This window comes from Propithecus coquereli, unplaced genomic scaffold, assembly GCF_000956105.1.
Source record: "Propithecus coquereli isolate 6110/MARCELLA unplaced genomic scaffold, Pcoq_1.0 Scaffold40, whole genome shotgun sequence".
NCBI lineage: Eukaryota > Metazoa > Chordata > Mammalia > Primates > Indriidae > Propithecus > Propithecus coquereli.
Genome location: NW_012149730.1, coordinates 6,244,307 through 6,260,470, shown reverse-complemented (window position 1 = coordinate 6,260,470; position 16,164 = coordinate 6,244,307).

Below are 16,164 nucleotides of genomic sequence, written 5' to 3'. Positions count from 1 at the left end.
TATTTAATTTTTAAAAGGTTGACCCAGAAAAAAGTTGATGAGTCATTTCTTTTCTCAAATATTGACAATAATATAACCTACTGCTACTGTGTTTCTCTTGTCACCTGGTCCATCAAAAATCTAAGATCTAAGTACTACAATTAGTAACAGTAAACAATATTTGGCACTTTTCAGCCCAATTATTTTACCCTCCTTTTTATTATTCTTATTTTGATAGTTCTGCTTCAAATGTGTTTCATATTTCTGTGTTTGTGGTAAGCCACCTAAATGGAGTACGAAGAAGTAGAAGATAACACATATTTATTGAAAGCATATAATATTCCATATAGTTTACATACTTAATACAGCAACCCTGTGAGGTTTGTATTATCTCCATTTTGCAGATGAGAAAACAGATTCAGATAGGTTTAATGAATTTTCAAAGCAAATGCAAGTTAATTATCTGTGAATCAAGAGCTGGAATTTAAACTCAGATGTTTCTCAATAGCAAGCCCATATTCTTTCTACTATGGCACAACACCACAGGAACTGCAGTTACTGAGAGCTGATGAAGGATGTTTTACCTGATTGTGACTATGGTATTATTACAGTAGATACGCACATACACATCCTCCCACACACTCCCACACAACAGCTTTCGAAAGATGTATGAGAAAAGACAAGGTACAGAAAAAGCAAAACATTCACACAACTAAGTTCTGAGCCCTTGCTTAACTCCTGCGACATCTTTGTTCACTCTCAAATCAACCTAGAAAAGTTGCACAAATGGACATGAGATCCAGGAGGCCATCGGAAGCAAGAAAGAGGGTGAGGATTCTCCCTATTTATAACCTCTAAAATCAGGGCTAAAGGATTGGGGTGCCTCAGAAATTTCCCCAATATTCCAGCATATGAGAGGACTGAAATATTTTTAAATTATCTCTATAATGCTGTGGATCTACCCTAAAAGAAAGAAAGTTGGAAAATTTATCTTCCCTGTTATACTGCCAAAGCCGAATGGGATTATTAAAATTTGTGACGGAGCAATTAGAAGGGGTCAATGTGTAAAATTAAGCTGTTAATAAATAAATCTGAAATGTGAATGGAGTAAGGTACTTATGAAAAATAAATTTTCTACAAATGGAACTTCTCCGTATTTCTGACTATTATGGTCTCTTTCGAGGGATGGAAAAGGAAAGCACATTCACGTAGCTCCAATTATCCTTCACATTACTGGAAAGATACTGCAAGGTAGTTATTAGAACCACTTGCTAACTATGATAATGATACAATCAAAGCAAATCCTATTAAACAAAATGAAACATTATAAGCTATTGTAATTAGAGAAGCACAATTTAAATAATCCTTAAACTTTTTAAAAATGATAAAAGTATTCTTATGGAATTTCCAGCTTCATTTGCTCCTTTCCTCCCCTAGTTGGTAAATTCACCTAGCTATTTATTTAATTATTAAAGTGCTTTAATCAAGGGAACTGCTCCATCATCACATTTCATTAAAAGGTGTCTTGAGCTGAGCACAACAGAAGGAGGTCATAATTGTGCCGCAGAGCTCCCCTACGATTAGACATTCACTAAAATGAAATGACTCCATCACTGATTGAATTGATTTTTATAATTAAATAGGCTTTATTTAAACTAGTAAAACTGACTGGCAAAAATATATCCTTCTGCCTTGCTCAGCATTAGCAAGTCCCTGTTTGCATCCTGGATTTTTCATCCAGCTATGTTTAAACTTGTTTTTAGAATCTGTGATTAGTTTTTTCTGTATCCAGAGCAATTACATATTTTTAAGATAAGACTCAATGAATCATTTTTGTGGACACCTTCGAAAAGTGGGTCAAGACTATCAACTCATTTGCAAATGGAGTAGGGGCACACTAAATTTAAGTGAATTGATCGTCAAATCACAAGACTCATTTGTGCATGGGTGCTTTTAAGCTTTAGGATGCTATCAAAGCATTTAAAAGAAAGAATTGTGTAAAATGAAGCAATTTTATTATTCTTTTAATGAAGAGGATTGGCATGATGTCTCAGAGCCAAGAAGTTGAAGATGGCCAAAAGATACAAAAATGTGAGGAATTATAGGATTAATAATCAAATCAACTTTTAGCAACTACAAAGACCAGAACCAAAATACAGTTTCCACCACATGGCCAGGGTTTTGTTCAGAAGCCACATACTGGCATTCCTTCCATACGCATTACTCATGAAGTAGCTTTGGGAGTCAACTTACAGGGCACATTTCATATAACTTACCTAGCTGCATCAGTGTTCTTGGCTTTGGCAGCATACAACCAGAGATTATTTTTTGAAATACTACAGTAAGGGGACTTACAGAAGCAGTGGCAGTTATGGTTCACCCATCTAGGTATGGGCTGCATTTTTCAGTATACTCCTCATTGCACATTTTAGATGAGTCTTGTTGATGATATCCCAGAGTGGAAACATCCTCTTAATTGATTCATCACCCAACCAGCCCCAATTCCTCTGTTAGCAATGACAGCCCACAGAAATCTGGTGAGTTATTGATAAGAAGGAGTGTTGAGTTACTCCAACCCAGATACTTTTCAATAGTTCTTTAGAGCAGATTAAAATAAATTCACACAAGTTAGAAAGACAAGAGAAAGAATGAAGTTCACATTAAAAAAAAGTAACTGAAAGGTGTTTAGATTATTCATTTATTTGTCTCACAAATATTTATTTTCTATTTTGTACTAGACATAGACTAGCTGCCTCATATACCACAGACTGAGTAAATAGGCCTGGCCCCTCTTCTGGTGGGGATTCACATTTGAATGAGAGAAATAGTCTTTAATTCCTGCTTATTTGCTTTTGAAATTAAGACTAGAGAAAAAATATAATGAATGCAAAATCTCATTCCTCTTTTTCCCCCTTTCTTGCTAGTCATCAGATGCTGAGTCTCTGAATCTAGTCAGTATGATCTTGAGCAAGGTACTTAATTTCTGTGTGCCCAGTGTCCTCACTAGTAAAATGGGGGAAATAATGGCACCTATCTTAAAGGGTTATGGTGAAGATTAAATGAGTTAATCAATGTAAAACACAATGTAGAACCATGTGGGGCATATAAGTAGGAAAATAAATGTTAGCAATTTACTATTATAATAAAATTATGATTTTTATTATAATTCCTAGGACTCGTATCCTTAAGCAATTAAGGTAAAAATCTTAAAAGATAATGACAATGTCAATGTTACAAAGCCATGCTGAGTAAAGAGCTAGCTTATTAATGGAAACCACCATATCAGGGGTGCAGGTTGTTTTGTCCTCCATAGGATTGGGCAGGTCTGCTCTGGATAGGTGGCACATAACAACCAAGGTTGAGATTGAGATGATTTGCCCAGGGAGTTGAGAAGCACTTTCAGGGAGAAAAAGTAATGCATCATTAGAAAAGAAAGATCTGGACCCACAAATTTGGTGCAAGGTTATTGCTGCAGGATGAGGATGGCAAGGTGAGGCTGAGGACTGAAAATATCACTCAAATCGATGTTCAGCCCAGTAGTGCCGCTCTTGCTCCAGAAGGAGTACAAAGTTAATTTTCTTCCTCCCCATTAGATCTCCATGAGAAAATTCAAGGTGTCAGCAGTGTTGGTGTCAAGCAATCCCTCCAAGACCTGAGTGAGCCCTAGGCACAGTAGCCAGGCCCTCAGCAGACTTGATGGTTACAGCTGCCACTTTTGGTTCTAGTACCCACTGGAGCTCGTCCACAGAAAGCCAGAGCTGGACAGGGCACCAACAGCAGGTACCACAGGGTGACCAAAAGCACTAGTTTCCAAAGGTTATATGAAATATCCCCCTTAGGAAATTCGATACATTTGGGTGAAGAGGCTGAGCATTTTTAGACTTTCTGCAAGGTGGGCATTAGCATATCCACAGAAGTACTGATTTGTGTCTGTTATTTTGACACATTGTTATCTCTCAATTTGTACAGTTTAGGGTATTATAGTTCCACTACTCTGAAAAGCACTTTAGAATTTTTTAATGGGTAAACATTTTTAAGATGTATTATTAAAGTGTTTCAATTCCTACAGAAGCAACAATATTTTTCTTACTTATTTTAACAGAGAATAAACCTAACTTCTTTTCTGGGAAGTAGAAAGCATTCAGTATCATTTTTATAGAAAATACCAATAATATCAAATCCTGCAATGATTTTTGATAATGATATTTTTAATTAGGGTTGTGCTTTAGTAACTATAAGCACAAAATATGTTACTTTTTAATACTTGTTTCCAGGTTCATTATAAATTAATCCAGGAGACAGGCTTCATCCTTGTGCAAAAGATCACTAGTCTTAGTCTAGGGGAAATTTGAAAGTTCATACTCTCAGCTCAATGTCTAGCTTTTGGTTTCTTGCTATACTGAATGATTTTGAGGTAAATAAATTTTTAGCAAACGCTGAATAATGATTTCCAGTGAATGCTGTTCTTCAAAAAAATTCATATATTAGAAAACTAACTACTTATTCCACGGAAGGTTGTTTTTACTCAAAACTTGATTAGAATTCATTTGGAAGGTTTTTTTCAGAGCTAGCTTACAAATTGTACAATACATCAGATCCATCAATATAAATTATATGGTCTCACCTATCCTGATCATCAATTTAACTATCAGGTTTGGTTCAGAATCCCTCTGGCCTCTTCAGAAACATCAAATGCATCAAAGCAAGAATAACCTCTGCTGAAGTTTTTCAGGAGGAAATTCTCTAAGGATATGCCTGATGAGAGTTGCAACAAAAATACCTTCAGCAATAATGGAATAGTTTCATATGTTTATAATTTGGTAAATTTTAAGAGGCAAGATTCTCATTTGTGTAAACTTAAAAATGTGCATTATAGAATGCATATAATTTGCATATTTCAACCAGAAACATGAATTTCAGCAAGGCTAAAACAAATTATATTTTGGAGTTGGTCATTTTGAAAATTATGATCAAATAATTCTAAAAATAGAAGTTCCAGGCAATTACCTCATATTAGTCCTCAATAAATCATTTTCTATCATTAAGTTTTGTGGTTGGTTGGGTATTTTTTGGTTAAAAAAAAAATAGTCAAACCAGTAGTATTCCACTACCTCCACCCTCCTTTCCACAGGCCTCTGGTGACTTCAGATTTAGCAAGCAGGTTATCTATAAAAGGTGGTCTTTGTGTGGATAGAATATTTTTTTATTTTCTGGTAGCTTGAGTTAGTTTGAAGTTTGAAAGCTTTCATTTACTTTCAAAAATCTTGACACAAATCGACCCAAGTAGGCTAAAAATCAAGCTATGGAAGTTATATTTTTTTCAATATATTACATCAACACTCAATCACTCTTAATGGTAAAATGATTCCCTCAACTGGAACACAACATATGTACTGACCTGTGTCAGTCAGGAAATTCAGAATGCCGTATTTCCAATGAAAGGCACGTTTCCTTATAAACAAGTTGGGGGGAGAATAATAACTTGGGCACCTGGCACAATCCTTAGATAGGTTTTTTTGACCCAGAGATATGATGCATAATAGCTTTATCACAAATCTCATACTCACCACCATTTCCCCACGAATGTCTGTGGCTTCTGGCTGCACAAACAAAAGCAGAGGATGACCACATCAGGACTGATCTACTATCGACAAATGGAAGATGCATGAATACAGCCCCCTGTGACCAAGAAGGAAGCAGGCATTGGAAGACTACCAAAAGTAAACAGCTTTTGTTGTCTCTGCAGGCTTGTGTTCAAAATAAATCATTCCTGAAATGGTGATTAATGTTTTATATTTTTCTGCTTCTCCTCCCAATAAAATTAAATTAACGTATATCTAGTTACTTATGAGACTGAGTTCTTACGGGCCTCTCGAAGGCTAGTTTACTATTTATGAATGTGGTTAGCTGTTGTGCTTTTTACATCTCTTTAATGGCCTTGATAATGGTGAAGACATTCGATGTTACTGTGTTTTCTCCATTTAATGGGCTTTATCTTAGACTCCCCTGGGGTGGGGTGGATTTTGATCCAACAAATGGACCCATTCCTTATACTCCCCACTCTGTCCCTTCCAATGCCTGGTAGGTGCAGAGTGGCTGCTGCTTTTAACACAGCAGCCCCGTGTGAACTGTGATGTTCGTGGGTTGACGCTCTGGTCTGGAGTGAAACTTTTGCGAGAGTCAGTGCAGTGTTGTTGTCTATTCTGCCTCATACCTTTCTGTAGCTTCACGTGCGGTCATGTCACCTTCTTGATGTTAGTATTTTGGTTCATAAATCACTTCTGTTGACTACTTAAGTAGGATTGGATACCGTTTGCATATTTCTAACACAAGTAGGTGATGTGTAGGTGTCTTAAATGTTAATGAGCTGTCAGTGAGCTCCGTGCTCGGAGTGTCTGAGATGCGGATGATGCAAAAATCTTGAGAGTCAAGCAAAAGCCTAAGACTCCTTTGCATGATCTGAGTCACCTGGTCAAGATCTTTAATCTCTTTAAATTTCAATTTCCTCATCTGTAAAATAGTTAATTATCTGTCTCATAGTGTGGTTGTAAGAATGAAACAAGTTTATAGAGTTAAAGCACCTAATACCTGGTAACCACTTAACAAATGCTAGCCACCATTACATATTTTTAATTTTGCAACTACCGATATATGAGTAAACTGACAAATTCTATACAATTAATTTTATAATTACTGATACATTGATTTATTAGTAAACTTTATAACTTTAATTCATTATATGATTATATATATGAGCTATATGAATTCATTATATGATTCCTTAACAGCCAACTGATAGGTGACTCTTTAGATGAAACATAAATAAAATTGAATCCTCTTAAATGTGCTTTTAGAAGATGGTAATAGGTGTAATGTAGCAGAAAATAGAAGTAATTCAGAATAGAAGTAAGTCACTGATATGTCTAGGTGTTATCAACATTAATCCCACAAATGCTTAGTTTTATAAAAAACCTATGACGGCTTAGAAGCCATTATTGTGTCAGTTCACACACAGCTGTTGTAAAGAGGGGATCGAGCTTCTAAATTCAGAATGTTAGTTTATTTCGTCTGAGGAAATACTATCATATTTTCAGGTATCAAATTTTAATTACATTAGGTTTTACAAGTTTTCTTCTTTTTAATCTAATATGGAGATTTACACATAATTTATATCATACATGAGTATAACATAAATATTATAAATATATGATATAAATAAATATATTGTATACATATAAATAATATATTATAATGTAATATAATTAAAATAATACAACTATAATTAAAATAAGAATAAGAATAATAATTTGGGCTAATTCTTCTGGAAAGGAGGAAAGCTTTTCTCCAACTTAGACAGCTAATAATGATAAGATTGTGCTCATGAATTTGAAGTGACAGATTAGTAACATGACATCCTGAAATGATGTTCAGGAAGGCAGAAAGTTCTTCTGTTCTGGGTGACTTTATCCTACTGAATTAAATTTCATTCCAGGAAGAGCACAAGGCCTCATTCACCCAGCAATTGAGCATCTTTAAATTTGGTGAGAAACAGTAGTGCCGATACTCAGACACTGGTCATTATCAGAGGTGGAGAACTCTGAGAAAGCACAGTTGCATGGATTAAAAAGAGGTGACACAGTCGTGGCTGAGAAGAGCAATGTGGGCTTTCTTGATGATTGTATTCTTTGATGAGTTTCATAAAAAAGAAGTCTGTCTCTGCCTTAGTAATACATCCAAATTGTTATGAAATATAATCAGTGTTTTAGCATGCAAACTAGGATGTGTGTTCTCATGTCGAGGCCCTAAATGGCATGTTACAGTTGTTTACTCAGTAAGACAGTCAAGTGAGAAATGGTGGAGATGAGATCTGGCACAAAATCCACAGAGCTGGGCAGGCGTAGCAACAATCCTTGAGAGTGGCAGAATCAGGGAAAGCAAGGCATGGTGAGCAAGGGGTCATGCAATCTTAGGCACAGTAGGGGTAATTAATAAGCACTGAATTTTGAAGAAGGAATATGGTATATGAAAACAGGTGAGTAAAAAATATACTATGAATTGAGGTACATAAAGTGAAGCCGAACTCAGGAATCAGGTACAGACCTATTCTCTGTTAGAGGGAACTGTGATGGAATAGCAGTGTGAGAGCACCAGTGACCAGAGCAAGGACAGTATGTTCCCAATAGTTTTGCAATAAAAGTGGCACAGTGACTTTATCCTCTGTCAGAACAGCAAGGAGGGTGGCCCACTGCAAATACTAAAATGGATAAATTAGAGCTTCTTAAATTTTCTATTAAGTTAAACTTCCTATTGAAACATATGTTTATCAAGGAACCAGGATATGGCCTGTCTGGGAAGGGAGGCATGATGTCAAGGGATTGAGCAATCTGAGGCGGAATAGGGTAAATGATAGACCTGAAATGTCAAGATCTTGTAAGTGGCGAGATCCACAAGTTCATCTGTGGAGAAGCTGGGGTGGGTAGAGGCAGAGGGATTGAAACGCAAGTCAGTGTAGATAGTGTGATTGAACTAATTTAACTATTAAATACTTAGAAATGCTGTATGCAGAGTCAGTGGGTGGGCATGCCATATTAGCTGAGAATGCTGGATAGAACGTGTCTTGGTATAAGTTGGGAGGAGAAACTCAAAGGAAGTTGAGTACCTGAAAAAGAAATAGAGCTTCAGGTCTCTGAAATGAGTATGTGGATGTGACATGTGCATGAATACATTCTCAGAGGTTTGCTTAACAGCTGTGACATTGCAGGTATTAATATATTGTCCCTTCCCTCGTAGGATTATTTTACTAATCCTAAGTCTGCTTCTACCTGGGTACAGTAGGGCTATCACTTCCCCATCTTACAGTGAACATGGAGCTTTACTACAATCTCAGGGCCTCCTTTGTATGACACGCTGTATGTGTGTGTGTGCGTATGTGTGTGTAAAGTGGGATAAAGCAGCAAAGAAAGTCTGGGTAAATTAAAGACTGCCATTACACATAACATTTTATCTTCCATGGTTTTTGGCAATACATTAATCCTATTTATAGAAGCAAGCTTGTGTATTGATTGTATGTCAATATAAGTGATCAGAGTGATAAAACCATGCCTATGGGAGGAGACTGAGAGACTGGGATGAAATCAAAGTGTACACCATGGAAATATTTTGGAAAAAAGAAAGATTTATTGTATTTCACTGGAGTGCTTATCTCATTTGCCACTTCTAATTAAAGCACTAACAAAGAAGGGCATTTTTCCCAAAATTGCTGAATCCTCATAAGCAATAATGGCAAGTTGATCATTATTTGAGAAGATGGAAGAGCATTCAAATTTTAATGCTTTTGTTTTCTAACTTAAAGTTACCATTTTATCCAATGGCTTTCTTATTTTTATCTACAGTGATATTTGTTTTTGATACCTTCCTTAAAATTCCAAATATCATGGTTTATCATTATTATTAATGTGTTATCAACAATCAAGAGATTACTTTAAGTTCATCTGCTTATAGAAGCTATTCCTTCTTTAGAATATACAATATGTCACCAACAAGTGTTTTAAAATAATAGATTTGTGCAAACATAACAAAAAGCATCCAAATAAAGTTTAGAAAAAGAAAAGCTTATTTATTTTAAAATAAAATGTGAAAAGAGATGAGAAAATTAACAAGTGAGGTTATGATATACAGGAAGGTGTTTTATTCCTTTAATTTAAAGTACATTTAATTTAAATATGCATTTAGGCAGAGTGCAATCAGGAATGAGAAGAGAATACTAGGAAATAAAAGCCAATACTATACATGTCTTTTAAAGAAATTAGATAAATTTTTAAATAAATGCTCAAATACATTCAGTATAATTATGCACTAGATACTAAATCAGCATCCCTAAATTTCCTGGAATTGGAGGCAAAGTCTTAAGTAACAGCTTCAAAGAGAAGGATTAAAATGAAAATACAGTAGGAAAAGGGTATAAGAACTGAATTCACACTAAAATGTAAAGACAATAAATGAATAAGCAGAGATTAAAGGAATAATTAGGGGAAGAGCCTGAATAAGAAAAAGAGAAAGTGGAATTGTGTATGAAGGCAAATTTCACCCACCTTGTAACTTTGCTCTAGTCTGCGCTAGATGGCCAGGAGCTCAGTGACCTTGAGGAGTACATGACGGTAAGGGTGGAAACATTTGGAAATAATTGGATTTTTAAATTCAAATATATAATGCCATTTCTGTTTACATATTCATAATATTATTCATTGTCACTTAGCCATGACCAAGTATAAAATCCATTTGTGACAAGCATTAGTAATTGTTGGGTTAGAACTTGTAACAATACAGAACTTGGATAAACACCAATCATGTTTTTGTAAGTAATTTTAATATTATGAGAAATTTATGATGGTTTCTCAAAGCAGTGTATGTTAGAATTGCCCCATGGGCACAAAGGTAAATTATGGTGACTGAAATAATTAGTGGAAAAATAAGAATGCAAGTAAATATGGAAAATATTACTTATAAAAGTCTTAATCTTCTTGTCTAAGATACATGACAACCATTTTACTTGTTGGAATAATTGATTAAGGAATTTGTTAGCTGATAGATTTTTTTTTCCATAAATACAGTCCTTTTATTTAACTGATCCACCAATATTGAAACAATATTCATCATAGCGCTGTTCTACTGAGCTGCGCATGTAGCTGATAGATTTTTTAAAAACTAACAAGTATTACAATTACATGGAATTTTATAATGTTCATTTTTTGTTGGCATACATAAGTAACAAAATTAATATGAGCCTTTATTTCTTATTTAGATTACTCTGAGGAATTCTTTCACTTGAACCTCTTTGCTGCAGAAAATTTGCATGGAATTAGCTAGCAACAAATCGCAGATTCTACTCCATCATTTTACCAATGGACATTGAAGGGGATGCTGACTAGGTTGCCATATCCTTTAGAGAAAGCCTCTGAGAGGTTATGCTACAAGAAGCAAGTGTGAGATTCAGAAAGTTATTCTGATTTCTGGCTATAAGCACAACGAATCTGACCTCGCTGTGTGCAGACTCACTTCCAACACTCTCCTAGAAAGTGCTAAAGATTCTTAGCTCTCTGCTGGGTGCGGGTTCTGCAAACCCTCAGAAAATTAGGAGACTCTATCACCTAAGCTTATTGATTCTGGTTTCCTAATTTAAGACACGCCTCTTAACTGGAAAGGAGAAATTAGGTTTGGCCACCAAAGAAGAATGAAATAAAGAGTGGTCTTCGGTTGCTCTCAGTCCCCACCCACATGAAATGCTTGCTCCTCTTTCCCTGAGGAATGGGGAGGTAGTATGGTTGGTAAATGGATTAACAACAAGGACAATTCGATTGGCAGTGTCAACTCAAGTCCAGTCCTCTGACATAAAGGATATTTGAAAAAATAATAGCATTACTTATGAAACTGGGCAATTTACTTTACCTCTTTAACCCTCATCTTTCTTATCTGGAAAGCGAGAGTAATGACAGAGCTATTGTGGGGCTTAGAAAGATTCTAATCAATGTTAATTATACCTATGAGAACCTACACATAACGGTGAAAAGGAAAAAGTTAAGTAAAATTTTTCTAGGCAATAAAAAGTACAAATTTATAGACAATAATATTAGTAAAATATAAAACTAGTGGTTAAAGAGAATTGAAAAAGCCTGAAAATGCAGTTTTCCATGTTAGAATTAAATTTTCTTCATTTCTGATCTCAAGCTGAGATTCACAAGGATACATTACGTTGGAAGGTACTTGGTAGTAGAAAACTAAGTAGCATAAACTTATGGGGTAGAGCCAAGGCCAAAACTCAAGATGATGTATCACTTGTCTGTTTCCCCAACTGCAAGAATAGAGGTCAATTAATCAAACACTCAACAAATATTTAATAAGTACCCACTGTGCATTCAGCAGTGCAAATTAGTAGATCACTACCTACTTTAATTTTAATTTTTACTCTACTGGGAGGCAAATAAGACTTTTTCTTGTTGGCTTTGAATGAATTTACATAGTTACACCCACAGAAAGAATGAAAACAGAAGTTGTATTCTTCAGCCTGCATCTGATGTGATTTGGTATATATGTTGTCTCTTTGATTTAAAATTCCATGTTACACAGTGTGCCTTAATAACCATATTGTTGATGAAAGGAGTTCATCTATGTTTCAGCAATCTATTCAATATGGAAAAGTCCATAGTGACAAACCTAACATTAGATTGCAGTGTGTTGGTTTTTAGCTATGACAACTACTCTTCATCTGGAAGAGAAAAGAAAAACTCAAAAAATTCTGTTGCTGAACTACAAGTGAGAATAATTCATTTCCAATTATTTATTTTTTCAATTTCATGGCTTATGGAAAGAACTAAAGTTGTCCACTTGGCTTATATTAGCTATTGATCAATTAAACAGATTCATTTCAGTGTAGATTTTCCTATAATACTAGCTAGGAGCATGCAAATCTTCCTGCTAAGTGTTCACCAAGATTTCAAGATAGAAAGAAGAAGAAAAGTTATCTATAGAATGAAATAATTGTTCTCCAAATACAGAATTGAAACTAATTTCTAAGAATGTTCTAGAGACAAAGCAAAATTGGAGAATATAGTGTTTTGTCAAACAAAAGCAAAAATTAACAGTTGGTCATTTGAATGGATGTTTCCAGTGGGACATTGTTAATGGAGAGAGTTGAAGGCAGATTAAAAGAAAATCCAATGTCTCTTTTGCAGATTTAGAACATCTTTAAATTAACCAAAAGGCAAATGAAAAAAGAAAAGAAGAATGTCAAAAGTGACCCCATGATGAATACTTAAATGTAGTACCTCATTGTTCCTTGAGCTTCTTACTTATCTACATTTAAACTAGGTTCCTACAGTTAAAATAAAGCTTTGTTTTGAGGCAATTAACAGAAAATTCAAACCATAAACATTTTTGATTGGAAATATTTTGGCAAAATTAAGGACAAAATAGGATTTTTTGACCACTCTAAACAGTAATTAGCTTAGATTAAACTTGGACCCAGGCAGAATCTAGAGAAATATAATAAAGTAGACAAACAAGACAGACACCCAACTTGGATATCTTCCTTACCTTCAACAGTTCTTTAATCAAATCTCACCGTCACTACAAGGCTACTCAGTGGCCACTCAGTGTAGTACTATAACCTGCCCCCTCTCAATCTCCTTACCCTGATGTTCTACATTTCATTCTTCCATAGGATTTGAGAATTGAGACCATCTGCTTTCATATAGCTAACCTATCAGGACTCAGATTGAAGGCCTGAGTATTAACCCGACACAGGATATTTTTGCCCCAGAAGAATAGCCAAGATGTAGAAGCAATCTAAATGTTCATCAGTGGATGAATAGATAAAGAAAAATTGTTATATACATATAACAGAATATATTTTTATAACAGAACATATATTTCCTTCTTTTTACAAAGAAGGAAATCCTATGATATATGACAACATAGATAAACCTTAAGGACATCATGCTTAGTGAAACAGGCCAGCCATAGAAGGACAAATACTATGTGAATCTACTTATATGAGATTTCTAAAATAGTCAAACTCCTAGAAACACAGAATAGAAAGGTTTCCAGGGCTGGGCAGGGAGAAAAGGAAATGGAAAGTCGCTATTCAATGGGTTTAAAATTTCAGTTATGCCAGACGAATAAGTTCTAGAAATCTGCTGTACAATATTGTGCCTATAATTAAAGACACTGTATGGTACACTTGGAAATTTGTTAATAGGGTAGATTTCATGTTAAGTATTCTTATAATAATAAAATGTAAGAGAAGAAAAGAATGAATGAATTGCCCACCTACTATACAATGCTTCAGGGAGATATGCAAAATACGTGAGAGCTATTTTCCTTGCCTTGTAAATATCATCTATTTATAATGATAGCAACTTAGTTCATCATGAGCACTAAGTACTTTTCTAAACATATCAATATATATCAACTCATTTAATCCTTACAAGAACTCTATAAAGACGGTGATATTAAAAACCTTTATGAACAGGTACACCATGGACACCAACCTGTGAGGACAGATGCTGAACATGATGCTGGGGCAGGATCCTGGAGGGCCATCTGCTGAGCAAACAATCCCTTGCTGGATCACTCTGGTGGGCAAAGGTGTACTGAGGCAGAGAGGAGAGGGGAAAGCATTCAGGGGGCTTGAGGCTACAACTATTTACCAAACAGTATGGAAGCATTTCAGTGTTTTAACACATGGTACATGGGTATACATAAGCTGAATATCAGCCCTTGAGGATAGTAACACTACTATCCCCATTTTATAGAAATAGAGTTGAGTGACTTGTCCCAAGTCGCACAAGTATTGAGTGGAGGAGGCAATGTTGAACCAAGTTAGTCTGATTTCAGGTCCTGTGCTCCTAACTGCTATGCCATACTGCCTCATATTCACAAAGAAAATAATTAACTTTAAAAACAAGAGATGGTTACCAGCAACTAAAGTACGTCAGGCACTGTGGAATGCAAGATGCAGAGAGACTCAAACATAAATTAAGTATTATAGAATTTCAGAAAAGATAATGGTTCTAGCAAGAAGTAAAAAGTCAGGGAAAACTTTGACCTAGAGTTGGACATTTTTCTTCAATGAACTGAAGGTGAAGATGTACTGTTTGCACATATTATCTGAATAATTGCTCCAATTTTCCATTACGTTGTATCAGAAGACAGTAGTTTAGAAACAGGAATTTGTAAAGCTTCCAGTAGTATCCCCAAGGATGCAGCAAAAGTAGTTCCAACTGCACCTTGGCCAAATCTCTTTTCACTTTGGGACCAGATGATAATCCATGATTGGCGATGATTGCTAATGACAGCAGGAGAAAACTGCCTCGGTCATGCCAGGAATTCTCCTAAATGCATGGTAGAGGAAAGCAGAACAACACTTTTTCCCTCCCTTTCTCCACTTCTTAATTTTCCCCAGCAGCAGCATTCTTCCTGGTGCTGTCTCCAACTACCTGGTGTTGGTTCACCATAGATGGAGCATGGCCAGGGATTTGTGTTCAAAACTCTTGGAAACATTGTTCACCTAAAATGCATCAGCATCATCTTTTGGAATTAAAATGTGGCTACTGCTTTCCGTTGCTAGATTAATCTTTCTTTAAACTTAAAATAGCAATTTGGGTTCAGAGTACCTCCCTTGAAACCATTTTAAGGTTACAATATAGATTTCAGATGCTGATAACACTGATTTTATTTCAGTTGAAAGAGATTAAAAACTACAGATATGAATTTTTTTAGTAGTTCCATGACATTCTTTAACAGAATATCATGGTAACCAAAGTTTTAAATGTAAAGGTTTATATTAATATTTGTGTTTATCAAGTAGTAAATAACACAAATGTTAGATGAATAATAATTTCAATACAATGAGCAATTTGATTAACATTTAATAATCTGGAAAACAATACCAACTGGAGCTGAGAAACCAAATCCCATAACACCAGCTTTCATTTCAAATGATCTCCAGGTGGCTGCTGGCCAATTTGCCACATGAAGAAAGCCTGACACTTACTGGAAAACAGACTCCAACTATTAAAAAAAAAAAAAAAATCCATTCAGTGGAGAATAGACGATGTTGTGCTAAAAGGCTATGTTATTTTGCCAAAAAAAAATTCAATCTGTGCACAAAATATCTCTTCCCATGTCTTTTGATCTGATGTAGCACTTGTCCAAATGGATAGGCTCCCTAAAGGGAAAACCCATTTCAAACATTGAGGAGCTCTAACAAATGCGAAGCACTCAACTTCAGGCTTAAATATCCCAAATGGTCTCTCGCTGGTAACATGAGAACAAAATCAGTGTTTCACTAGAAAACAGCTTTCCTGGCCTTTATCTTCTGTTCCATTTGTGCATTGATATGAAGATCAGAGTCATTGACTTGAATGCAATTTAGAATCTTGATACAAACAATGAGACATTAAACACTTTCTGGCCCTCTAAAATTTGTATTCAGACTCTTCTTTTTTCGGGGTATAATCACAGTCCCATCAGTATTCGAGGGATTTGTGCACACAGACTGCCTCTGTCAAAATTGTAGCAAGTTAATGCATTCCAGTATAGCTTGGTTGTGCAAATTATTGCCTTAGAAGAAGGATGCAATGTGGTATTTTGACATATGCTATTTTATATGCAGCACAATCTCTCTTT